This window comes from Amborella trichopoda, chromosome 1 (assembly GCF_054954075.1).
Source record: "Amborella trichopoda isolate Santa Cruz 75 chromosome 1, AtrichopodaSantaCruz75HAP2 v2.0, whole genome shotgun sequence".
NCBI classification, from domain to species: domain Eukaryota; kingdom Viridiplantae; phylum Streptophyta; class Magnoliopsida; order Amborellales; family Amborellaceae; genus Amborella; species Amborella trichopoda.
Genome location: NC_142336.1, coordinates 47,474,876 through 47,482,809, shown reverse-complemented (window position 1 = coordinate 47,482,809; position 7,934 = coordinate 47,474,876). Strand labels below are relative to the sequence as shown.

Here is a 7,934-nt window from a genome sequence, read left to right as displayed (position 1 = left end):
ACCATGCCTTTTAGGGTCATCTATTGTGACTTAGGCTTTGAGAGATATGGGTCATACGACCATGACCTGCAATACTGGCACTCTTAGATAAGCTAGGAACTATTTCTTCAACGTTTGATTCTTGTTGACACATACTGCCACCAACCTCTCCGTACATATTTGAGCTGGGCCCGCCATACATGCTCGACCTGGGCCCACCATGCATGTCTAAGCTGGGCCCGCCATACATGTCTGAGCTAGACCCACCATGCATGTCTGAGCTCGACCTACTGGGCATTCTAAACCCACGTTCCCTCTGATATTGTTTATGTAAACTCATTCTTGTGGCCATGTCTAGGTCATTATTATATTGCTCTTCTAGGTCATTATTATATTGCTATTCTGTATTATTTCTGCTTGATGGCGTATATAAACTAGCTATCTCCTCATTCATCTTATGTTTGACAATTTTTTTACCTTTGTTAGCATTAAGAAATGCCGCCATCTGTTTTTTTACATTACTAGGGACACTACTGCATGCAGAAACATCTCCCTTAGCCCCTGCCAAGTGTTGCTTGAACCTATGTACCCCACTACTGATCACTCTTTGGAAATAATTACAAATAATTTTATCTTTTTTGTTGGGATCAAGTCTGACCCCATGTTGCCATGCAGGGTCTTCTGCAGATCTTGACATGATTCAACTGTTTTAATATGTAAAAAGTTAAAAATTAACCTGACAGGGTAACAAGAAAAATAATCACCATGTGTAGTGATAATATGTTGGGGTAGTTCATGTAGTTATATTTGTTGTTATTTGTTATTGCAAAATACTTCTATTGACAATAATATTTTCGTACATATCAATTACAAATATACAGGATAATATAATACAAAATGCAAGCTCCAAACATGGCTACAACTCAATTATCAAGAACATACATTTTTTGCATTAAAAAATTAATAATAAAATTGAAAAAATGCAGGATAATATAATTGTCATATATGCCATGATTTTTTTACAATGATATTCACTTTAATTCCTCATGATAATACAATTTAACAACATGTATTTTTTGCGTTCAAAATTTTAAAAATTGAAAATACATTTTTAATGCAAAATTATATTAAAAATATAATACAATTTTGCATTAGAAATATACTAACATGTATGTTTTTTGCTTAAATATTCTATCAACATGCAATTGTTTCAACAATAACTTTAACAATAAAAATTAAAAATGTGGTTTAATACCTCATGATAATCAAAACCTGGTCACTATTTTCACATCTTTTCAGAAAATCATGATTTTTTAAACAAAATCGATCATGTACTAAAAAAAAAAACAATTCTTCACAGAGCCACCTAAAATCAGTCATTCCAACTCAAAAATGCATTAACAACAAATTAAAAAAATACAGTTTTGCATTAAAAATATAATAACATGAATTTTTTTGCATAAATAATCTATCAACATACAATTTTTTCAACAAAAACTTTAACAATAAAAATTAAAAATATGGTTTAATACCTCATGATAATAAAAACTTGGTCACGATTTTCACATCTTTTAGGAAAATCATCGTTTTTCAAAAACTTCGATCATGGATAAAAAAAAAAAAAGTACAGCAAACTCAAACAATAAAAATTTAAAATATGGTTTAATACCGCATGATAATCAAAACCTTGTCACGATTTTCACATCTTTTCGGAAAATCATCATTTTTCAAAAAATTCGATTATTAATAAAAAAGAAACAAAAAAGTATAGCAAATTTTCAAAAAATTCGATCATGGATTACAAAACAAAATTCGATCATGGATTACAAAAAAAAAATCACAAATTTTCAAAAAATTCGATCATGGATTACAAAAAATTCGATCATGGATTACAAAAAATTCAATCATGGATTATAAAAAATCCGCTTATGGATTACAAATAATTCGATCATGGATTACAAAAAAAAAAAAAAAAAAAATTATATTCTTCACAGAGCCACCTTACATCAGCCATTTTAACTCAAAAATCCACCTCCAAGCGAATAAATGACATCCAATTGAGTACATTTTTCGATAAACAACAATATAAGGAATCAAAACCCTAAATTATAAACACATTATCATCAATAAATCAAATAAAATCGATTAAATTGAGCAAAAAAAAAAAAAAAACGCAGTTCTTCATAGACAACAGTCACTGAATCTAAAAAATGAAGCTCAAATTGAATAAATCAGATCAAATTGAATACATCTGATTATAAACAAGACTATAATGATTAAAAACCCTAGAAATCTAACACATTATTTGTAATATATCGTGAACAAAAAATCGAAAGGCGGAAAAAAAAAAAAATCAACAGAAATTTTTTTTCACAGACATCACTGTGTTCATCTAAAAAATCAGGCTGTAATTGAGTAAATTAAATAAAATTGAATATGGTAAATGATAAAAGACCTGATAAAGATTTAAAACCCTACAAATGTAACTCATTATTTTCAAAATATGGACTGAAATTGATCAAATGGCAGAAAAAAAAAAAAACCCAGAGTTCTTACCTGGTTTCGTGAACCCGTGGTTTCAATCTCCAAGTTACTCTGTTTTTCTCAAAGATTATCACAAAGTCGTAACCGAATTTTTTCATGAACACATTTACGATTAAAATGCCTAAAAATTTTCACAGACTCATGCCCTATTTGGCATGAAGCAAAAGGAAAGGCGGAAACCCTAAAATCGTAACTTTCATGATCCAAAAACATGAAATTTCTCTACCATTTAATCCATGAAAAGGCTGAAAAAAGCTGCATAAAGCTTGAATATTGGATCATATGGCAAAAAAAACAAGAAAAATAATAAAAAAATGACAAATTTTGAAGAATCCCGTGAAGAACACTGTGCAACCCGTGTTCTTCACATGACTCGCCGATTTCGTACAGTGAATCGGCGAGTCACTATACAGAATCGCTCGGTTCTCTTTGGAATCGGGCGATTCCGTGTAATTTGCAGGAACCGGCATGTCTAGTGCCGATTCACGAGTCAAACGGGCGAGTCCGGTTCGACTCGACGTTTTTTTAAATACTGGTGTCTATATATTGATAGGTGGGATTCAATAAAGAGCAATCCTCCTCTTTTGTGTGAGTTTGATAGTTTTTAGGGTTTCCATGGTCATCTTTGTAAGACCTCTTTCTTAGGCATCTTTCACTCTCAAATTGTTTTAAGGAACATTTGTGCACTCATCTAAGAGAGGAGAAAATGACCCAATAACAACTTTTGCAGCATTTTTTGAAGAATCTCTAAGAGTCGTCATATCAAAAACTACAAAAAGAGTTTGACTGTTGGAAACTTTATGAAATTCAAAATTTAAAAATTAGTACAGATCCCTTGTATGAAATTTTAAATTTAAAAAGTAGTACAAATCAATATTTATAAATACTTGAAAATTTAAATAGTAGACAATTTAGATATCTTGCTACAAGATGCACTACTTTTAGAACTTGAAATTATATATATTTTCATATCCACACATCTGAATGTCACGATGATTAATTGGAGCTCTATGTTGGAACACTCTCTTCTAGAGATTTTTTAATTGCACCTTATTACAATAGTATAAGGTTGCAAGCTTATGTAAACTTTTTTTTTGAAGGGATCATCGTCCAAATCATAAATATGACAAATAATACATGAGTTAATGATCTCCAAGAAACTGATAAAGTTAAATATTCAACCACAATTCATAATCTTGTCTAATTAAAGGGTCAAGTTAGGATGCTCACACTATAGAATATTTTATAAATTTACTCAACAAATTTTGGACAGTTATATACCATTGTTTAGTCATTAGGAGGGGTATGATATCATCCACATGAGGTGCGATATCACCCCATATGGAGCATTAAATGCCACTAGTGTACTTCATGGGGTGATGTCACTCCCGATGTGGATGATGTTATATCCCTTTTAATGACGAAAACTACATTTTTTAAAAACTATTATACTACAAAACAAATGTATATTAGCGTCTAAAATTTGTTGAGTACAATGTTAAATGTTCTATAGTGTGAGCACCCTAACATAACCCATAATTAAATTCTTGCAGAAACGTACGATCACAAAAAAATTTCATGACTCCATTGCCGAAAATGAAAAAGTCTTAGACGTATTCCTGTCCTATAATGATATATCAGATGCAATAAGAATAATCATGATTTGGTTGCTGCGATGGTTTGGCTAGACTAAAAATGAGGAAAACACCACTTGAAATTCACTAACATTAAAGAATCATAAGAATTGGGGTTGGGCTTGGGCTTGGGCTTGGGCTTGGGCTGAGTAGTAGCAATTGACAATGGCAACCTTACATTTTAAGTTCGATTCCTAGCAGTGAACTACTAAAAAAAAAAACAGAAAAAGAAAGAAGAAGAAGAAAGAAGAATCTAAACACCCTCGTACTAAAATTTTGAAGAATATGCTTTACATAAAAAAAAAAGTCCGAATCGGCATCTAAAATTGTATTTACAATAGTCACAAAAACATGCATTTATTGATGTACATATGGAAGGAATTTACACAATACACAACTTATGGAAAAGCAAAAAGACACCACTTAGGTTGCCGATCTTTGTTCACGGATCCTAACTTTTTGTGGAATACCAATGAGATTCAGCTGCATAGATGACAATGTTGATGAATTTCAATCTAACATTAGACACATTGATGTTTTATGCAATCCCAAGCACAAGTTGTGTATATACACTCTGACATTCTTGATTTCTTACTGGATATGTCAAACCATTTGATCAAAGTGCTATTTTCCTGGCAATATGGAATTTACAATGCCATTTGATCAAAGTGCTATTTTCCTGACAATATGGAATTTACAATGTATATTTAGTAGGGAAAATTTTTCCGTAACTATTTTTCAAGAGACCCAAAGATTCAGAGTATTTATAAAGTCTCAATCTTCTCTATCCTCTAACTTTGGACCCCTTTGACTATGTATTTTTTACCTAGAAAAATAGTGAAATGACACCTTGTCAACAAACCCTTTTCTTCTTTATTAACTTCTCCGTCTCTCTCTCAAAACACCGCCTCTCTCTCTAAACTCCTCTCTCTCAAATATCCAAAACACTGTCCATCTCTCTCTCTCTCTTTCTCAAAACTCTCTCTCTCTCTCTCAAAAGGCACATCTCTCTCAGCTCTTCATCCCCCATGGCTGCAATCCAAGAAACCTTAATTTAATTAATCCAATTTCAATCGAAGCTAGAGTTTTAAGCTTCTCAATTGTGATCCAGTATGAATTGATAGGGTTTGAATTTCTTTTGTTGGGGAGAAAACCTGGAAAATCTTATTTCTTACACGATTTAAAATCAAATTTGAATTTTGCGCTACTGATCAAGAAGGAAAACCTCTCTCCAATTTGAATTGAGCCAGGTTTCTAGCTTTTCAACTACCAAGAAGAAGGACACAACCCCAATTATGAATTTGTTGGTAAGAAAAGGGTTTCAGAGGCTTGAATTGAGCTCAGGTGATGCTTAAATGGGTTAAACCATGGGTCAACATTAATGAACCCAATTCTGATCCAGTACAAATCAATTTATCATTTTGGAATTTCGATCACACGGGGAATAGGAATAGGTGTCTCAAAGCGTATTTCTAATTTTGATCAACACTTGTCTGGAAGGAGTTTTAGAAGAAAAAAAAATGTATTAGGCGTTTAAGAGAGAGAGAAACGTCTTGAGTGAGAGAGAGAAAGAGAGGGGAGAGAGAGACGTTGTAGAGAAGAGAACTTTATGTAATTGAGCTCAGTTTGAGTATTTAAGAAAGAGAGAGAGAGAGAGGTTAATGGAGAAGAAAATGGTTTGTGAAGAGTGTGTCGTTTCATCATTTTTTTAGGTAAAAAATACATGGTCAAATGGGTCCCGGGGTCGGAGGATAGAAAAGAGACCTTATGACACCAGAAATATTTTGAATTCTTGAGTCTCCTGAGAAATGATCGTAAAAAATCAGAGGTATAAAAAAATTTTCCATATTTAGTATTATTTTGAACAATTTCATTTTTATTCTTCAAAGTTCATAAAATCTACAACATTTTGGAGCCCTGAAATTATGGATATGATGCCAAAATGCATTTAATGTGATTTTGGATTTGTATTGGATCCTAAAGCCCTAAAAACAAGAGCGAACACGAGTCATGTACCATGTCCAGAATTTTTTTTCCCTATTTTATGGTTCAGTTCATTATTTTCCTTATTGTTTCTAACTAATAGTAAGTATGTCACTTACTATTTGTGACTGAGAGACTCTCTCTCTTATTTTCCTCACTGTTTGTGATTCTTAATAATCTTTCTCAAACAATGGTTTAAAATTCAGCCGAGGCATAAGGGATTGCGCCGAGTTGCTCTGTCTTCTGACTATGTTGTGGTTTGGGTCCTGGTCTGCTTTGCTTTGTTTGCTATTGTTGATTGAATGGAGAGACAAACGGGGCTAAATATAATATATACCACGTTATTTTCTCTCTCTGTGTCCCTCTTTAGTTTTTTAAGCCAATCTTTAGCTCAGGTGGGGCTTGGGCAAGTGTGAGCCTCGAACTCGCCTTTCTCACTTGATTCAAGTAGGAGGTGTCGAGCCCGAGCCGAGTGTTTTGATGCTGACCTCAAATGGCAAACAATTTCACCTGTGGCTTAATTTGTATTTATATTTTTTAATTACTATTTTTTCTAACTGACTTCAAATAGTTGAGAAAAAATTCTAAATTTTGATGATGATGAACGGCTATTTTTTCTATCGCAAACAAAATTGTAACTGAAAACATTGATATTAAATATATACACAATTATTCGGTCGCGACAATTGTATATTATGGGTGATAAACGATTGAATATTGTGGATTAAGACAATTGTATATTATGGGTGATAAACAATTGAATATTGTGGATTAAAACAATTGAATATTATTAGTTGTTAAAAAAGAAAATGACGAGGCATTAGTTGTATGACCGTTGCGTGTGAGAAACAACGGCCTTCTCGCATGAAATCCAGCTAAAAAAGTATTTGTTTCCACAATAAAAAAAGGAATTTGTTTAGTTTTTAAAAAAAGAAGTGTAAAAATTGTAGGGCCCAACCGGGTTCGAACCGGTGACCTCTTGATCTGCAGTCAAATGCTCTACCACTGAGCTATGGACCCAATTGTTGAATGATGGGTTTTATTTAATTAACATAATCTTTAAGGCTTTCTTCCACGTTCTTCCCGCTTGTCATTACTCTTGCGATCCACGTATGTTCTTATTATTATCATGCCATAAGATTTCTATGTTCTTCTTATTATCATGCCATAAGATTTCTATGTTCTTATTATTATCATGCCATAAGATTTCTATGTTCTTCTTATTATCATGCCATAAGATTTCTATGTTCTTATTATTATCATGCCATAAGATTTCTATGTTCTTATTATTATCATGCCATAAGATTTAAGGGTAGTATTGCCTATTTACTCCCTCGCATGAAATCGAATATAGCAGTTATTTTAAAACTCCAATTTTGGAGGATGTAAACTTATTAACCCATAGGCTAATCTTAACAATTTTTTATTTTTATTTTTTTAGTTTTTTTATTTTTTATTTTTGCAAATTACCCTCACCAAGCTTAAAAGAAAAAAAAAAAAGAAAAATGCTTAAAGATTGAATAGAGACCGCCCAAGGTTTATCTAGTGATTTTAAATGGTTTTGAAATTTTCATATTTAAAAAAAGGCAATGATTTCATGCAATGGTTGTATAGTAATATGATGCAACAACCTTCAAAAACTACGTTATAACCATTTGTTTGATCCAAATTTTGAAACATACACTCTTTTCATTCTAATGAACAATCACGAAAAATAAAAATTTGTAAACACAACCTAGAAAGTATATTTTTAACCCAATTAACATAGGCCGTTCATTTTGGTGAGATGCTTAG

At 32.1% G+C, this 7,934-nt stretch overlaps 1 non-coding gene across 1 annotated transcript; it reads right to left on the bottom strand.

The window, feature by feature from the left end:
- Nucleotides 1-7,088: 7,088 nt before the first annotated feature.
- TRNAC-GCA (transfer RNA cysteine (anticodon GCA)) lies at nt 7,089-7,160 on the bottom strand. The gene has a single exon. It is a non-coding gene; the product is annotated as a tRNA-Cys (tRNA).
- Nucleotides 7,161-7,934: the final 774 nt, after the last annotated feature.